This window comes from Scyliorhinus canicula, chromosome 16 (genome assembly GCF_902713615.1).
Source record: "Scyliorhinus canicula chromosome 16, sScyCan1.1, whole genome shotgun sequence".
Lineage (NCBI taxonomy): Eukaryota > Metazoa > Chordata > Chondrichthyes > Carcharhiniformes > Scyliorhinidae > Scyliorhinus > Scyliorhinus canicula.
Genome location: NC_052161.1, coordinates 125,382,169 through 125,401,384, shown reverse-complemented (window position 1 = coordinate 125,401,384; position 19,216 = coordinate 125,382,169). Strand labels below are relative to the sequence as shown.

General features: G+C 49.5%; 1 protein-coding gene across 5 annotated transcripts in view; it reads right to left on the bottom strand.

Moving 5' to 3' along the window:
* camta1a (calmodulin binding transcription activator 1a) overlaps positions 1-19,216 on the bottom strand; it is a 1,261,560-nt gene that overhangs the window by 1,078,992 nt on the left and 163,352 nt on the right. The window lies entirely within an intron of this gene.

Sequence of the window (19,216 nt, the reverse complement as noted above, 5' to 3'; positions counted from 1 at the left end):
AAGGAGCACCTGTCCAAAATGCATACTTGAACAAATTAGATCAATTCAAAGAAATGTGCCTTATATCAAGATCCGCTAATTTATATTATTCGATTTTTCTTCCAACAATAGCCATTATTACCTTCCCAAAATGCAAGCCATGGCCCAGATTTTCAAGAAGGTTTGGGGAAAACATGATTTGCATATTTTTGTGGCTCAGGAACTTCCGACCCATATGTGCCTTTGCCAGGACCTTTGTTTTCTCATGGAGGGTTTGGGTTTTCAGTGAAGTTTGCAAGCCATGATGGTATGGGGGAAGTGTGCAGGTGTGAGGAAGGTGTGTGGATATGAGGGTGGTGTGGGGATGAGGGAGGTTGTGGAGATGAGGGAGGTGTGTGGATATGAGGAAGGTGTGTGGATATGAGGAAGGTGTGTGGTGCTGAGGGAGGTGTGTGGGGATGAGGGAGGTGTGTGATGATGAGGGAGGTGAGTGGGTATGAGGGAGGTGAGTGGGTATGAGGGAGGTGTCTGGGTATGAGGGAGGTGTTTGGGTATGAGGGAGGTGTTTGGGTATGAGGGAGGTGTTTGGGGATGAGGGAGGTGCGTGGGTATGAGGGAGGTGTGTGGTGATGAGGGAGGTGTGTGGGAATGAGGCAGGAGTGTGGGGATGAGGGAGGTGTGTGGGGATGAGGGAGGTGTGTGGGTGTGAGGGAGGTGTTTGGGTATGAGGGAGGTGTGTGGGTATGAGGGAGGTGTGTGGGTGTGTGGGTGTGTGGGAGGTGTGTGGGTGTGAGGGAGGTGTGAGGATGAGGGAGGTGTGTGGGTGTGAGGGAGGTGTGAGGATGAGGGAGGTGTTTGGGTGTGAGGGAGGTGTGTGGGAATGAGGGAGGTGTGTGGGAATGAGGGAGGTGTGTGGGAATGAGGCAGGTTTGTGGGGATGAGGGAGGTGTGTGGGGATGAGGGAGGTGTGTGGTGATGAGGGAGGTGTGTGGGAATGAGGCAGGTTTGTGGGGATGAGGGAGGTGTGTGGGAATGAGGCAGGAGTGTGGGGATGAGGGAGGTGTGTGGGAATGAGGCAGGTTTGTGGGGATGAGGGAGGTGTGTGGGTATGAGGAAGGTGTGTGGGTGTGAGGGAGGTGTTTGGGTATGAGGGAGGTGTGTGGGTATGAGGGAGGTGTGTGAGTGTGTGGGAGGTGTGTGGGTGTGAGGGAGGTGTGAGGGTGAGGGAGGTGTGAGGATGAGGGAGGTGTTTGGGTGTGAGGGAGGTGTGTGGGTATGAGGGAGATGTGTGGTGATGAGGGAGGTGTGTGGGTGTGAGGGAGGTGTGTGGTGATGAGGGAGGTGTGTGGGTGTGAGGGAGGTGTGAGGATGAGGGAGGTGTTTGGGTGTGAGGGAGGTGTGTGGGTATGAGGGAGATGTGTGGGGATGAGGGAGGTGCGTGGGAATGAGGCAGGTGTGTGGGGATGAGGGAGGTGCGTGGGAATGAGGCAGGTGTGTGGGGATGAGGGAGGTGTGTGGGGATGAGGGAGGTGTGTGGGGATGAGGGAGGTGTGTGGGTGTGAGGGAGGTGTGTGGGTAAGACGGAGGTGTGTGGTGATGACGGAGGTGTGTGGATGTGAGGGAGATGTGTGGGGATGAGGCAGGTGTGTGGGAGTGAGGGAGGTGTTTGGGTATGAGGGAGGTGTGTGGGGATGACGTAAGTGTGTGGGTGTGAGGGAGGTGTGTGGGTGTGAGGGAGGTGTGTGGGGATGAGGGAGGTGTGTGGATGTGAGGGAGGTGTGTGGGAGTGAGGGAGGTGTGTGGATATGAGGGATGTGTGTGGGGATGACGTAAGTGTGTGGGTGTGAGGGAGGTGTGTGGGTGTGAGGGAGGTGTGTGGGTGTGAGGGAGGTGTGTGGGTGTGAGGGAGGTGTGTGGGTGTGAGGGAGGTGTGTGGGTATGAGGGAGGTGTGTGGGGATGAGGGAGGAGTATGGGGATGACGGAGGTGCGTGGGGATGAGGGAGGTGTGTGGGTATGAGGGAGGTGTGTGGGGATGAGGGAGGTGTGTGGGTGTGAGGGAGGTGTGTGGTGATGAGGGAGGTGTGTGGGGATGAGGGAGGTGTGTGGTGATGAGGGAGGTGTGTGGGGATGAGGGAGGTGTGTGGGGATGAGGGAGGTGTGTGGGAATGAGGCAGGTTTGTGGGGATGAGGGAGGTGTGTGGGGATGAGGGAGGTGTGTGGTGATGAGGGAGGTGTGTGGGTGTGAGGGAGGTGTGAGGATGAGGGAGGTGTTTGGGTGTGAGGGAGGTGTGTGGGGATGAGGGAGGTGTGTGGGGATGAGGGAGGTGTGCGGGAATGAGGCAGGTTTGTGGGGATGAGGGAGGTGTGTGGGGATGAGGGAGGTGTGTGGGGATGAGGGAGGTGTGTGGTGATGAGGGAGGTGTGTGGGAATGAGGCAGGTTTGTGGGGATGAGGGAGGTGTGTGGGTATGAGGAAGGTGTGTGGGTGTGAGGGAGGTGTTTGGGTATGAGGGAGGTGTGTGGGGATGAGGGAGGTGTGTGGATGTGAGGGAGGTGTGAGGATGAGGGAGGTGTGTGGGTGTGAGGGAGGTGTGAGGATGAGGGAGGTGTTTGGGTATGAGGGAGGTGTGTGGGTGTGAGGGAGGTGTGAGGATGAGGGAGGTGTGTGGGTGTGAGGGAGGTGCGAGGATGAGGGAGGTGTGTGGGTGTGAGGGAGGTGTGAGGATGAGGGAGGTGTGTGGGTGTGAGGGAGGTGTGAGGATGAGGGAGGTGCGTGGGAATGAGGGAGGTGTGTGGGTGTGAGGGAGGTGTGTGGGTAAGAGGGAGGTGTGTGGGGATGAGGGAGGTGTGTGGGGATGAGGGAGGTGTGTGGGTGTGAGGGAGGTGTGTGGGTAAGAGGGAGGTGTGTGGGGATGAGGGAGGTGTGTGGGGATGAGGGAGGTGTGTGGGTGTGAGGGAGGTGTGTGGGTAAGACGGAGGTGTGTGGGGATGAGGGAGGTGTGTGGGTGTGAGGGAGGTGTGTGGGTAAGAGGGAGGTGTGTGGGGATGAGGGAGGTGTGTGGGGATGAGGGAGGTGTGTGGGTGTGAGGGAGGTGCGTGGGAATGAGGGAGGTGTGTGGGTGTGAGGGAGGTGTGTGGGTAAGAGGGAGGTGTGTGGGGATGAGGGAGGTGTGTGGGGATGAGGGAGGTGTGTGGGTGTGAGGGAGGTGTGTGGGTAAGACGGAGGTGTGTGGTGATGACGGAGGTGTGTGGATGTGAGGGAGGTGTGTGGGGATGAGGCAGGTGTGTGGGAGTGAGGGAGGTGTTTGGGTATGAGGGAGGTGTGTGGGGATGACGTAAGTGTGTGGGTGTGAGGGAGGTGTGTGGATGTGAGGGAGGTGTGTGGTGATGAGGGAGGTGTGTGGGAGTGAGGGAGGTGTTTGGGTATGAGGGAGGTGTGTGGGGATGACGTAAGTGTGTGGGGATGAGGGAGGTGTGTGGATGTGAGGGAGGTGTGTGGGAGTGAGGGAGGTGTGTGGATATGAGGGAGGTGTTTGGGTATGAGGGAGGTGTGTGGGTATGAGGGAGGTGTGTGGGTGTGTGGGAGGTGTGTGGGTGTGAGGGAGGTGTGAGGATGAGGGAGGTGTTTGGGTGTGAGGGAGGTGTGAGGATGAGGGAGGTGTGTGGGAATGAGGGAGGTGTGTGGTGATGAGGGAGGTGTGTGGGGATGAGGGAGGTGTGTGGGGATGAGGGAGGTGCGTGGGAATGAGGCAGGTGTGTGGGGATGAGGGAGGTGTGTGGGGATGAGGGAGGTGTGTGGGGATGAGGGAGGTGTGTGGGTGTGAGGGAGGTGTGTGGGTAAGACGGAGGTGCGTGGTGATGACGGAGGTGTGTGGATGTGAGGGAGGTGTGTGGGGATGAGGCAGGTGTGTGGGAGTGAGGGAGGTGTTTGGGTATGAGGGAGGTGTGTGGGATGACGTACGTGTGTGGGTGTGAGGGAGGTGTGTGGGTGTGAGGGAGGTGTGTGGGTGTGAGGGAGGTGTGTGGGGATGAGGGAGGTGTGTGGATATGAGGGATGTGTGTGGGGATGACGTAAGTGTGTGGGTGTGAGGGAGGTGTGTGGGTGTGAGGGAGGTGTGTGGGGTGTGAGGGAGGTGTGGGTGTGAGGGAGGTGTGTGGGTGTGAGGGAGGTGTGTGGGTATGAGGGAGGTGTGTGGTGATGAGGGAGGAGTATGGGATGACGGAGGTGCGTGGGGATGAGGGAGGTGTGTGGGTGTGAGGGAGGTGTGTGGTGATGAGGGAGGTGTGTGGGAATGAGGCAGTGTGTGGGGATGAGGGAGGTGTGTGGGGATGAGGGAGGTGTGTGGGGATGAGGGAGGTGTGTGGGTGTGAGGGAGGTGTGTGGGGATGAGGGAGGTGTGTGGGGATGAGGGAGGTGTGTGGGGATGAGGGAGGTGTGTGGGGATGAGGGAGGTGTGTGGTGATGAGGGAGGTGTTTGGGTGTGAGGGAGGTGTGTGGGGATGAGGGAGGTGTGTGGGGATGAGGGAGGTGTGCGGGAATGAGGCAGGTTTGTGGGGATGAGGGAGGTGTGTGGGGATGAGGGAGGTGTGTGGGGATGAGGGAGGTGTGTGGTGATGAGGGAGGTGTGTGGGAATGAGGCAGGTTTGTGGGGATGAGGGAGGTGTGTGGGTATGAGGAAGGTGTGTGGGTGTGAGGGAGGTGTTTGGGTATGAGGGAGGTGTGTGGGTATGAGGGAGGTGTGTGGGTGTGTGGGAGGTGTGTGGGTGTGAGGGAGGTGTGAGGATGAGGGAGGTGTGTGGGTATGAGGGAGGTGCGTGGGAATGAGGCACGTGTGTGGGGATGAGGGAGGTGTGTGGGGATGAGGGAGGTGCGTGGGAATGAGGCACGTGTGTGGGATGAGGGAGGTGTGTGGGGATGAGGGAGGTGTGTGGGGATGAGGGAGGTGTGTGGGTATGAGGGAGGTGTGTGGGTGTGAGGGAGGTGTGAGGATGAGGGAGGTGTGTGGGTATGAGGGAGGTGCGTGGGAATGAGGCACGTGTGTGGGGATGAGGGAGGTGTGTGGGGATGAGGGAGGTGCGTGGGAATGAGGCACGTGTGTGGGGATGAGGGAGGTGTGTGGGGATGAGGGAGGTGTGTGGGGATGAGGGAGGTGTGTGGGTATGAGGGAGGTGTGTGGGTATGAGGGAGGTGCGTGGGAATGAGGCACGTGTGTGGGGATGAGGGAGGTGTGTGGGGATGAGGGAGGTGTGTGGGGATGAGGGAGGTGTGTGGGTGTGAGGGAGGTGTGTGGGTAAGACGGAGGTGTGTGGTGATGACGGAGGTGTGTGGATGTGAGGGAGGTGTGTGGGGATGAGGCAGGTGTGTGGGAGTGAGGGAGGTGTTTGGGTATGAGGGAGGTGTGTGGGGATGACGTAAGTGTGTGGGTGTGAGGGAGGTGTGTGGGTGTGAGGGAGGTGTGTGGGGATGAGGGAGGTGTGAGGATGTGAGGGAGGTGTGTGGGAGTGAGGGAGGTGTGTGGATATGAGGGATGTGTGTGGGGATGACGTAAGTGTGTGGGTGTGAGGGAGGTGTGTGGGTGTGAGGGAGGTGTGTGGGTGTGAGGGAGGTGTGTGGGTGTGAGGGAGGTGTGTGGGTGTGAGGGAGGTGTGTGGGTATGAGGGAGGTGTGTGGTGATGAGGGAGGTGTATGGGGATGACGGAGGTGCGTGGGTATGAGGGAGGTGTGTGGGGATGAGGGAGGTGTGTGGTGATGAGGGAGGTGTGTGGGTGTGAGGGAGGTGTGTGGTGATGAGGGAGGTGTGTGGGAATGAGGCAGGAGTGTGGGGATGAGGGAGGTGTGTGGGGATGAGGGAGGTGTGTGGGAATGAGGCAGGTTTGTGGGGATGAGGGAGGTGTGTGGGGATGAGGGAGGTGTGTGGTGATGAGGGAGGTGTGTGGGTGTGAGGGAGGTGTGAGGATGAGGGAGGTGTTTGGGTGTGAGGGAGGTGTGTGGGAATGAGGGAGGTGTGTGGGAATGAGGCAGGAGTGTGGGGATGAGGGAGGTGTGTGGGGATGAGGGAGGTGTGTGGGAATGAGGCAGGTTTGTGGGGATGAGGGAGGTGTGTGGGGATGAGGGAGGTGTGTGGGGATGAGGGAGGTGTGTGGTGATTATGGAGGTGTGTGGGAATGAGGCAGGTTTGTGGGGATGAGGGAGGTGTGTGGGAATGAGGCAGGTTTGTGGGGATGAGGGAGGTGTGTGGGAATGAGGCAGGTTTGTGGGGATGAGGGAGGTGTGTGGGTATGAGGAAGGTGTGTGGGTGTGAGGGAGGTGTTTGGGTATGAGGGAGGTGTGTGGGTATGAGGGAGGTGTGTGGGTGTGTGGGAGGTGTGTGGGTGTGAGGGAGGTGGGAGGATGAGGGAGGTGTGTGGGTGTGAGGGAGGTGTGAGGATGAGGGAGGTGTTTGGGTGTGAGGGAGGTGTGTGGGTATGAGGGAGGTGTGTGGGGATGAGGGAGGTGCGTGGGAATGAGGCAGGTGTGTGGGGATGAGGGAGGTGTGTGGGGATGAGGGAGGTGTGTGGGGATGAGGGAGGTGTGTGGGTGTGAGGGAGGTGTGTGGGTAAGACGGAGGTGTGTGGTGATGACGGAGGTGTGTGGATGTGAGGGAGGTGTGTGGGGATGAGGCAGGTGTGTGGGAGTGAGGGAGGTGTTTGGGTATGAGGGAGGTGTGTGGGGATGACGTAAGTGTGTGGGTGTGAGGGAGGTGTGTGGGTGTGAGGGAGGTGTGTGGGGATGAGGGAGGTGTGTGGATGTGAGGGAGGTGTGTGGGAGTGAGGGAGGTGTGTGGATATGAGGGATGTGTGTGGGGATGACGTAAGTGTGTCGGTGTGAGGGAGGTGTGTGGGTGTGAGGGAGGTGTGTGGGTGTGAGGGAGGTGTGTGGGTGTGAGGGAGGTGTGTGGGTATGAGGGAGGTGTGTGGTGATGAGGGAGGTGTATGGGGATGACGGAGGTGCGTGGGTATGAGGGAGGTGTGTGGGGATGAGGGAGGTGTGTGGTGATGAGGGAGGTGTGTGGGTGTGAGGGAGGTGTGTGGTGATGAGGGAGGTGCGTGGGTATGAGGGAGGTGCGTGGGTATGAGGGAGGTGTGTGGTGATGAGGGAGGTGTGTGGGGATGACGGAGGTGTGTGGGGATGAGGGAGTTGTGAGGGGATGAGGGAGGTGTGTGGGAATGAGGGAGGTGTTTGGGTATGAGGGAGGTGTTTGGGTATGAGGGAGTTGTGAGGGGATGAGGGAGGTGTGTGGGAATGAGGGAGGTGTTTGGGTATGAGGGAGGTGTGTGCGGATGAGGCAGGTTTGTGGGGATGAGGGAGGTGTGTGGTGATGAGGGAGGTGTGTGTGATGAGGGAGGTGTGTGGTGATGAGGGAGTTGTGAGGGGATGAGGGAGGTGTGTGGGAATGAGGGAGGTGTTTGGGTATGAGGGAGGTGTTTGGGTATCAGGGAGGTGTGTGGTGATGAGGGAGGTGTGTGGGGATGAGGGAGGTGTGTGCGGATGAGGCAGGTTTGTGGGGATGAGGGAGGTGTGTGCGGATGAGGCAGGTTTGTGGGGATGAGGGAGGTGTGTGGTGATGAGGGAGGTGTGTGTGATGAGGGAGGTGTGTGGTGATGAGGGAGGTGTGTGGGTATGAGGGAGGTGTGTGGGTATGAGGGAGGTGTTTGGGGATGAGGGAGGTGTGTGGTGATGAGGGAGGTGCGTGAGGATGAGGGAGGTGCGTGGGGATGAGGGAGGTGCGTGGGTATGAGGGAGGTGCGTGGGTATGAGGGAGGTGCGTGGGTATGAGGGAGATGCGCGGGTATGAGGGAGGTGTGTGGGTATGAGGGAGGTGTTTGGGTATGAGGGAGGTGTGTGGGTATGAGGGAGATGCGTGGGTATGAGGGAGGTGTGTGGGTATGAGGGAGATGCGTGGGTATGAGGGAGGTGTGTGGGTATGAGGGAGGTGTTTGGGTATGAGGGAGGTGTGTGGGTATGAGGGAGGTGCGTGGGTATGAGGGAGGTATGTGGGGATGACGGAGGTGTGTGGGTATGAGGGAGGTGTGCGAGTATGAGGGAGGTGTTTGGGAATGAGGGAGGTGTGTGGGAATGAGGCAGGTGTGTGGGTATGAGGGAGGTGTGCGGGTATGAGGGAGGTGTTTGGGAATGAGGGAGGTGTGTGGGCATGAGGGAGGTGTGGGGGATGAGGGAGGTGTTTGGGAGTGAGGGAGGTGTGTGGGGATGAGGGAGGTGTGTGGGTATGAGGGAGGTGTGTGGGTATGAGGGAGGTGTGTGGGTATGAGGGAGGTGCGTGGGTATGAGGGAGGTGTTTGGGAATGAGGGAGGTGTGTGGATATGAGGGAGATGTGTGGGAATGAGGCAGGTGTTTGGGAATGAGGGAGGTGTGTGGTGATGAGGGAGGTGTGTGGTGATGAGGGAGGTGTGTGGGGATGAGGGAGGTGTGTGGGAATGAGGCAGGTGTGTGGTGATGAGGGAGGTGTGTGGGAATGAGGCAGGTGTGTGATGATGAGGGAGGTGTGTGGTGATGAGGGAGGTGTGTGGGAATGAGGGACGTTTGTGGGTATGAGGGAGGTGTGTGGGGATGAGGGAGGTGTGTGGTGATGAGTGAGCTGTGCGGATATGAGGGAGGTGTTTGGGAATGAGGGAGGTGTGTGGGTGTGAGGGAGGTGTGTGGTGATGAGGGAGGTGTGTGGGAATGAGGGAGGTGTGTGGGTATGAGGGAGGTGTGTGGGGATGAGGGAGGTGTGTGGGGATGAGGCAGGTGTGTGGGGATGAGGGAGGTGTGTGGTGATGAGGGAGGTGCGTGGGGATGAGGGTGGTGCGTGGGTATGAGGGAGGTGCGTGGTGATGAGGGAGGTGTGTGTGAATGAGGGAGGTGTGTGGGTATGAGGGAGGTGTGTGGGTATGAGGGAGGTGTTTGGGTATGAGGGAGGTGTGTGGGTATGAGGGAGGTGTGTGGGTATGAGGGAGGTGTGTGGGAATGAGGGAGGTGTGTGGGAATGAGGGAGGTGTGTGGGAATGAGGGAGGTGTGTGGGTATGAAGGAGGTGTTTGGGTATGAGGGAGGTGTGTTGGAATGAGGCAGTGTGTGATGATGAAGGTGGTGTGTGGGTATGAGGGAGGTGTGTGGTGATGAGGGAGGTGTGTGGGGATGAGGGAGGTGTGTGGGTATGAGGGAGGTGTGTGGGTATGAGGGAGGTGTTTGGGTATGAGGGAGGTGTGTGGGTATGAGGGAGGTGTGTGGGTATGAGGGAGGTGTTTGGGTATGAGGGAGGTGTGTGGGTATGAGGGAGGTGTGTGGGTATGAGGGAGGTGTGTGGGAATGAGGCAGGTGTGTGATGATGAGGGTGGTGTGTGGGTATGAGGGAGGTGTGTGGTGATGAGGGAGGTGTGTGGGGATGAGGGAGGTGTTTGGGTATGAGGGAGGTGTGTGGGTGTGAGGGAGGTGTGTGGGGATGAGGGAGGTGTGTGGTGATGAGGGAGGTGTGTGGGAATGAGTGAGGTGTGTGGGGATGACGGAGTTATGTGAGGTGTGTGAGGATGAAGGTGGGAAGATTAAAAGCCCCGCCTTCATTCTGCAGCACAGCAGCCCAGCTTCCAAAATTGTTTTGAGGCCCCCAAACCTCATCTGTCACCTCCACATACCCCATTCTGGCTCAGATCGCCCATGTATCCTCAATAGCCACATACCAAATATCCAATTTGGCCACTGCTCAGGAATCATGTGATGGCATTGGGAATTATTTTAAATATAGTTGTACAAAATTTAAACCTGCGACAATGTAATAAAACACATAATTCAAAGTCTGTTATTGATACTGCAAAAAAAAAAACCTTCTCCGTTGATAAAAAGTTAATCCTTCAAGCAGTCTTTAAATTGTGTAAACAAATGACCATGTACTTTGAAACCTCGGACAGAATATTTTTTTTTTTTTTATAAATTTAGATTAGCCAATTATTTTTTCCAATTAAGGGGCAATTTAGCGTGGCCAATCCACCTACTCTGCACATTTTTGGGTTGTGGGGGCGAAACCCACGCAGACACGGGGAGAACGTGCAAACTCCACACGGACAGTGACCCAGAGCCGGGATCGAACCTGGGGCCTCAGCGCCGTGAGGCGGTTGTGCTAACCACTAGGCCACCGTGCTGCCCTCCCTCGGACAGAATATGTTATTACAAGCTGGTAAAGCCATCAGTCATTTCTGGGTTGTATCAACAGACCGTAGATGTTGGAACTCAGCCAAGCATTCATAAAGGCCACAGCTGTAACAACATTTTTGCAACTCACAGAGCCTGAAGTTTAAAGAACAGATGGTGCCTTCTCCACTTTAAAACAGTTTGCCTCAAGGAGGGCAAGTGCCTAGATTTTTCTTTAACTTTTCAAAAGCTGGGGACAGTGGGGGGGGGGGGGGGGGGGACACCATCCTAGCTGTCTGTACATTAAATCCCAGTGCCAAACTCAGCAAGGAGAGTTGATCAACACATTTTTCTCCATTTTTGAATGGATTTATGGCAGTTGTGTCAATAAAAGGAATATTTGGTGACCGGAGAATTGCAGGAGCGGCGTCGGACCCGATCTCGGAGATTCCCGCCCTCTATTTCTAGCAAAAAACCCACTACTTCAGTGTTTCGCGGCCCGTTTCACACCTCACTAGGTGGTGAAAATCTTGCCTTGAATTGTGACCCTGTGGACTTGCTCCCAAATCTACATCAATGTTACATTTCGCATTTTAAAAAAGGAAAGAACAACAGTATACAAAATCGGAATAGACATTTTCATACGTTTTGAATAAGCTTTTATAACTAACGATACGGCTCTATAATCAGGTACAGAAGGGTGCATCAGAGTAGTCCACACGATACTCTCTCCAAAGTGTCCTCTCTTCTATCAGGGGAACTCTTAGGCTTCATTCAGTGCGTCTCCATGGCAGCACAATGGAGATTGGGAAATAACACCACAAGTCTTACATCCTACTCCATGACATTACATGTTAAAATTGTGCTCCTTTATGGGGAGATAAACAGCCCGTATTTGTTTCTTTGCTATGAATGACAAGAAAACTTGCCCTATGTAACGTGCCCACACGTGTATACGCACATGCACACACACACACATAATATAACCTTGGTTCTGAGTCATCCACCACCTCCTTAAATTGAATTGTGTAAAGCAGCATCAAACACCAGCAAAGCTGCTACTGGATTTTATTTGTATTCTACCCATGTTCTTCCAGTACACCCATTGGCAGTGTGCAATATTAAGTGTTTAAATCAACATACTAATGTAATAATTCAGAAATCTTCCACTGAAGTACCAAAACAGTAAATTTGTTGCATTTACCGTTTTATTTTATGACAGTAACTAGCTGCAAAATGCAGAAGAGACAACAGGCAGCAACAATAAGGTCATATTATGCATATAGCTGTACAAACTATAAATGAATAATCAGTATGCCAGCAGTAAGCACCCGTAATTATTACACTTGTCTAAGTAGGCCATTTGTACTGCACATACCCACAGAGAAACAAAACACCACAACTAATTATCTCAAATTCTTGCAGGAATTTTACAAATAACTAGTCAGGTCTCAATAACGTATTGTGTGGATGAGTAAGTATTCATTTATTATTCAATGTTTTACAAATTAGTTTTCTCCCTAGAACCAAATAGCTGATAGATTGGTCACATAGATTGGTTGGAATCCTCCAACCGCTCTATTTTAATTTTCACTCTCCTCGTCTATAAAACCTGCACCCTGGTCTCAAAATAAAACTAATCACACTTGCACCGCTTGGGACATGAATTTACCATGTGGGGAATCGCAGGCATAAATTCAATCCATCAGAGAACAATGCGGCACAACCAACCATCTGGTGGTTTTGCAAAGTCCATGTTGCTTGCGTCGCCAGAAATAAGGAAAGAGAAGTCAGTTTCAGGCAGTAAATTCAGAATATTTTTGATGGAACTCAAAGCTTTGGGGCTTCCGGCCTTCCTTAGCCGAAAGCTATTGGTAGGAACTGGGAAACATATCACTTGGAATTTCTGCAGTTTATAAATATGTATGTCAGGATTTGAATAAGAACAAAATATCATTCTTCAAATGAGAGGCCATGGGAACAATTGTTCCTAACTGAGAATAAATAGCTGAAAGCCTGCCCTATGAGACTTCTATTTTCCTTGTTTCAAGAACCACCTGTCCTAATAAATATGTTCTTACAAGATTTTCAATCATCATTTAAGAAATGGAGATGTCCCCAGTTTCACTGCTCACACTATTCTGTTTTTGCATCTACATTGCTCTTTATATGTCCATAATCCCCCAATTGAATTTGAAATTGAAGCTGAATTTTCAGAAATCACTTGTCAAATCTGAATCTAAGCTAATTACCAGTGGGGCGGCACGGTAGCACAGTGATTAGCACTGTTGCTTCACAGAGCCAGGGACCCGGGTTCGATTCCAGGCTTGGGTCACTGTCTGTGTGAAGTCTGCATGTTCTCCCTATGCCTGCGTGGGTTTCCTCCGGGTGTCCTGGTTTCCTCCTACAAGTCCCAAAAGACGTGCTGTTAGATGAATTAGACATTCCGAATTCTCCCTCTGTGTACCCAAACTGGCGCCGAAGTGTGGCGACTAGGGGATTTTCACAGTAACTTTATTGCAGAGTTAATGTAAGCCTACTTGTGAAACTAATAAAGATTATTATTATTAGAATGATTTGGGCGAGATTTTAAGCTAAAGTGGATTGACCAAAAAAGACGAAATGCTTGAACAATCTTGCTGGATTGCTATGTTTATTTATACTACAAGCACACAAGAAATTAATATTGTTTATGAAACAGGAACAAATAATAAACAACAAAAGGAGGCTGACAGAGAGTCACTACATTGCACAAAGCACAAAGAACAATACAGCACAGGAACAGGCCATTCGGCCCTCCAAGCCTGCACCGGTCATGATACTAACCTTTGACAAAACCCTCAGCACTTCCTTGTGCCGTATCCCTCTATACCCATCGTATCCATGTGTTTGTCAAGGTGCCTTTTGAACGCCGTTAATGTATCTCCTTCCACAACCTCCCCTGGCAACATGTTCCAGGCACTCACCACCTTCTGTGTAAAAAACCTGCCTCGCACATCTCCTCTAAACTTTGCCCCACGGACCTTTAACCTATGCCCTCTGGTGACTGACCCCTCCACCCTGGGAAAGAGCCCTAACCATCCACTCAATCCATGCCCCTCATAATCTATCAGGTCACCCCTCAACCTCTGTCTTTCTAATGAAAACAGTCCGAGTCTATTCAGCCACTCCACATAGCTAATATCCTCCAAGACCAGGCAACATCCTGGTAAACCTCCTCTGTACCCTCTCCAAAGCCTCCACATCCTTCTGGTAGTGTGGCGACCAGAATTGTGTGCAATATTCCAAGTGCGGCCTTACCAACGTTGTATACAATTGTAGCATGACTTGCCAGTCTTTATACTCTATGCCCCACCCAATGAAGGCAAGCATTCCGCATGCTTTCTTGACAACCTTGTCCACTTGTGTTGCCACCTTCAAAGATCTATGGACTCGCATGCCCAGATCTCTCTGACTTTCTATATTCCTAAGAGTTTTGCCATTTGTGGTATATTTCCCCTTTCTGTTAGACCTACCAAAATGCCTTACCTCACATCTGTCCGGATTAAGCTCCATTTGCCAATTCTCTGCCCAAGTCTCCAACCTATCTATGAGCTGCTGTATCTTCTGACAATCCTCAACACTATCTGCCACTCCACCAAACTTGGTGTCATCCGCGAACTTACTAATCAGACCAGCTACATTTTCCTCCAAATCGTTTGTGTACACCACAAACAGAGGCCCAAGCACTGATCTCTGTGGAACATCACTAGTTACAACCTTCCATTCAGTAAAACACCCTTCTACTGCTACCCTTTGTCTTCTGTGGCTAGAGCCAGTTCTGTATCCATCTTACCACCTCACCTCTGATCCCATGTGATTTTCACCAGTCTGCCATGAGGCACCTTATCAAAGGCTTTACTGAAGTCCATGTAAACAACATCCATCGCCCTCCACTCATCAATCATCTTTGTCACCTCCTCAAAAAACTAAATCAAGTTAGTGAGGCAAGACCTCCCCTTCACAAAACCAAGCTGTCTTTTGTTTATGAGTCCATTTGTTTCCAAATGGGTATAAATCCTGTCCCTGAGAATTCTCTCCAATAATTTAACTACTACCGACGTGAGGCTCACCGGCCTATAGTTTCCAGGATTATCACTGCTACCTTTCCTAAACAGCGGTACCACATTAGCTAATCTCCAGTCCTCTGGGATTTCACCTGTAGCTAATGAGGATACAAAAATCATAGATCATAGAACTTATAGGATGTCAGTCAGGGCCTCAGCAATTTCCTCCCTTGCTCCCCTCAGTATTCTGGGATAAATCCCATCTGGCCCAGGAGACGTTTCTACCTTAATATATCTTAAAAGATGCAATGCCTCCTCCTTTTCGACGTTCACATGATCCAGAATGTCTACACACCCTACCCAAGAATCAACTTCCACAAGGTCCCTTTCTTTAGTGAACACTGATGCAAAGTATTCATTTAGTACCTTGCCCATTTCTTCTGACTTAACAGATAGATTGCCCCCCACTGTCCTTAAGTGGTCCAATCCTTTCCCTGGCCACCCACTTGCTTTATACACATGAATAAAAAGCTTTGGGATTCACCTTAAACCTACTTGCCAAGAATTTTTCATAACCCCCTCCTAATTTCCAGTTTCAGTACCTTCCTACTTTCTTGATACTCAAGGGGTTTGACTGTTCCCACCCTTCTAGGCCATACACAAGTCTCCTTTTTCTTTTTGACAAGGTTCACAATATCCCTCGTTATCCAAAGCTTCCTAAACCTCCCATACTTATCATTCATTCTCTCAAAAACGTGACTTTCCTGAATCCTAATCAATTGTCGCTTGAAAGACTCCCACATGTCCGATGTTGATTTATTATCCAACAGCCGCACCCAATCCAAATTCTTCAATTCTTGTCTAATGTTATAGTAATTTACCTTTCCCCAGTTTAGCACTTGCTAAAATATATATCACCAACTGCAGGAAGTATTTCATAGTTCACCAAAAAAAACACTGCATTTATATGGTGCTTTCCACAACCACTAAACATCCTAAAACAGCTTCCAGCCAATAGAGTCCTTTTGAAGCATGGACACTGTTGAGATGGAATTGTATAATGATGCAATTGCATGGTATCATCCAGATACATAAATGGTTCATCCAGGTTTATCAGCTTTTTTCCATTTGCACATCATTCTAATTTTCACAATGAAAAAAACATCTTAACGAAAACTGCATTTTCCACCGACTAGGTAGGCAGCTCTTTCAGAGTCGGTGCAGACTTGATGGGCCGAATGGCCCCTGTCTGCATTGTAAGTATTCTATGGTTCAATTTTTTCCTCCTCTCCCCAAAAACAAAGTAAAATACTATGAATTAATTAAAATGCAAGCATCATTATTTTTCATCAAATGTAACAGCAATATACCTTGAAAATCTGAATAATTTGGTACAACATTTAAATGGCCTGGAATTTGCATAGAATCCTTCAGGGTCTCGGAGAACCCTGCTTTAAGCTTTTCTCTGCCTGTCACAATATGCGGATGAAGGGAAGGTGATGCTACCAAAACGTTTCCATTGTAAAACTGTAAATATATTTACCAACCATTAGCTGCACAATGGCATATTCTCTAGTGCACATTAAATTAGTTGACCATTAAAACTCCCTTTGTCTTGTGCCTATTACATCCCTTCGAGCTGCCTATCCCTGACCTTCTATTTTCTCCATCTGCCCCACCTCTCTTAAACAGTATAAAACCTATCACATTGCTTGCTTCCTTGCTTTGCTCTGAAGAAGTCATACCACATGGACTCCAAACGTTAAACTGTTTCTCGCTCCATAAAAGCGGTCAGATATTCAGGGGTTTTCCAGCGTTTTCTGTTTTTATTTCAATTCTCTCTGGCGCTCTGACCAATGTAGGTTTCTCAATCAGGATTATCTAGTCATTCTTACACTGCAGTTAGTGAGATTTTGATTTGCGAAAAATAGGCGGCCTTATTTCCGACATTACAATATTATCCATGAAATCTTATTCCGTCAATGAGTCAACTCCTTTAGTTGAAGCTTCGATGGCAGAGAATTAAAATGTAATAAGTACTGCAGAAGCTCTGAGTTGCTCTTGAATGACATGAAGTGGCATCTGAAAAATCAAAAGCAATTAGATTTCCATTGCCCCATTGAAAGGCATGGAAAAGATCAAACTTTTGTAGTTCAGCCACGGCACTGCAAAGGAAATGGAGGCTGTGAGCACTAAGGGCATAGCATCTGAAGGGAGCTGATGAATCGTAGGCAAAAGAACAGATAAAGTTGAAAAACAAGTGCAGCATGCCATTAATAAGGAGAGACCGGAGTGGGAAAGAGTTGAAACAAACAAAAGTTAAAACAGTGTTTCACGCAATCATTCTTCTGCTCGAAATAAAAACGTTCCTTGATCGGGAAACAATTTGTCAAATTAATTTGCACATTTTACATTCCTCTGCCCCAAGTATGCAAATCAATGTGTGCAGCTCTGATCACCTCCTTCCACAGGTTTATCTTGGGAGTCATGTCCTTGAGAAAATCTTTACTGTTTAAATTCTGCAAAGTGCTAAACCCATGTTGCATCACCAAAGCAGACAATACTGATGACTGTTTACGTGTTAGAGTAATTATTCAGATAAATAAAACACAGCAATTTCTTCAGGGCACAAATTAAATCTATTTGATTAGTAACACTCAAACCTCTGTGGATTTTAATGTGGACAGATACAGTAACTAATAAGTCTATAGCAGGTGTAATAAAGTAGTTAATCAAGCTGTAAACTGCATCTGTGTTTGAGAGTTAGGGATTTAATTATTTCACCACTCACCTGAAAACAAGCAACAATCTGATAACCCTAAATTACAATGCCTCTCAGTTAGATATGACTTGTACTGCTTTCAAAAACAAAGCTACAGGCCCTGGGAGCCTGCAAAGCTCCACTGTTATGAATTTAAATTGATATATTAGTCTCTTCGCCATTATATGAAGCACAGCTAGCTTACAGGTGTGCCTTTCAAAGAAAATGCTCAGAATCTCTGGGCGTATCCAGAGCAGGATGTGCATACCAATGACAAAGGGGCACTGGGTAGCTGGGCACTGCCTCCATGGAGCCCCACATACAGAACAAACATTGCATGTTGAAATAAACTTAAAACCCAACAGAAAACAGAATGTGTTGAAAATACTCAGCGTGTCAGGTAGCACATGTGGAGAGCATGAACAAGTTAACTTTTTGAATGTTGAACATTATCAGAAATGACTACTTCTGATGAAAGACCCAGAGAAGTGAAGTATTAATGACCTATTTTCTCCAGAGATGCCATCTGACATGCTGAGTATTTGTTATACTTTCTGGATTTGAACTCTGTTAATCCAAATTTAATTGCTTCACCTCAGTATTCAAAAGTTTTGCGTATGTATTAAAGTTGATTTAACACCTTAAATTTCACTGTTATTTTACAGTTAAATTTACAGGCAACTAAATACAGATTTCACAGCAATGAGGAGCAGTTTTATATTGAGATTATTTTCGTTTGGATTTGGGGGAGACCAAATGTCCAGAATTTCTTTTGTAATATAAATTCTCCTGTACCCAGTTTGCACACTCTCCCAGTGTCTGTGTGGGTCTCACCCCCCACAACCCAAATATGTGCAGGGTAGGTGAACTGGCCACTTTAAATTGCCCCTGAAGTGGGAAAAAATGAATTGGGTACTCTAAATTTTGAAGAAAAAATAAATAAAAATATATAAATTCCCCTGTATCCAAAGCAGAATTGAAAAAAGCTGGATGTTCACAGGCAATTTAATTCTAATTGGACAATGGTTAAAAGTTCTCAGGTAGAGCTGTTTGGAACACAGTGAATTAGATGTTGGATTTTAATCTTCAAGACCTAAATTCAATCCAGCCAACAATTGCTGGAGTAAAACTTAATTAGGGATAAGGATTCTATTATAAATTCTAGAGTCTTTAGATATCATTGGTATATTTAGCCAATAATTAGCTGACATCTGGTTGCAATGTTCATAGTACTTTGGAGTGTTTAGCTGTTAAAGATGTTGGTCTTGCTCTTCAGACTACTGCTGCGTTATCCACTGTTCCTGATGCTCTTTAATCAGATCTAAACATAAATGAATCATGCGGCAGAACGAACTACACACAGTTTGTGAAGCAGAACTCAGTCACATGGTTTTCTTGCTACTGCTCCTTAAATAAAGATTCACTTTGCAGGAGTTTGGGTTTTTCAGGCAAATATCAAAATCCAGTATAAAGAGCTTTGACAAACAATCGCATCCAAATGTTAACTTATTCCTTCAGCTGCTCATTGTCCAGGTATGCCATTTGTTGTCCTTATTCCTGAAAATTATGGACTGCTTTATTCCAGAATCTAAAGGGTTTTTAAAAAATTTGATAATAACCTAAAAAGTGCAAGACGTGAATTCCACACTTCCGATGGCATCCAGGAGCTTAAGCTTTTGGCTCCTTGGAGTTGCCATCGGAGACAATGCAACAACAGGCCTGAATTCCTTACGGGTTTTTTGTGCGGTCCAGTAAAAACTGACAACGCTGAAAACAAAACTAAGACAGTACTGCCCACCTGCAATGGGTCTCCACTTGTGTTTTGTTCTCCTGGCACGAACCGATTTTAAAATGGATGGAACAGGAATTAAAAGATTGTTCTTTCCAGGCAGGCACAGTAGCTGCAATCAAATCAATAACTGCAACGTACTGTCCAATACCCTTTTGTCTTCCTGAATTATAAGTCCTTAAAATAAAAATGAGCACAATTTAATTGAAAGAAAAAGCTTCCCAGATAATAGTTTTAAAAAGTTACAATCCAAACAGCCGAGTGCAGTTAATCCCAAAATTATCCAGTACAATTCTTTTCCCACATTATTCAATTGTAAATGCTAATAATAAATGCACACCAGAAAGGGGTCTTCACACTTCTGACAGTACTGAGTAAGAGTAAGTGCGCAGTGCAGATTTGACTCCAATCTGTCAAATGTTCTTCTCCCTTTTATTCAGAACAAGGGCGATAAATTAACAAAAAAATGCATTATA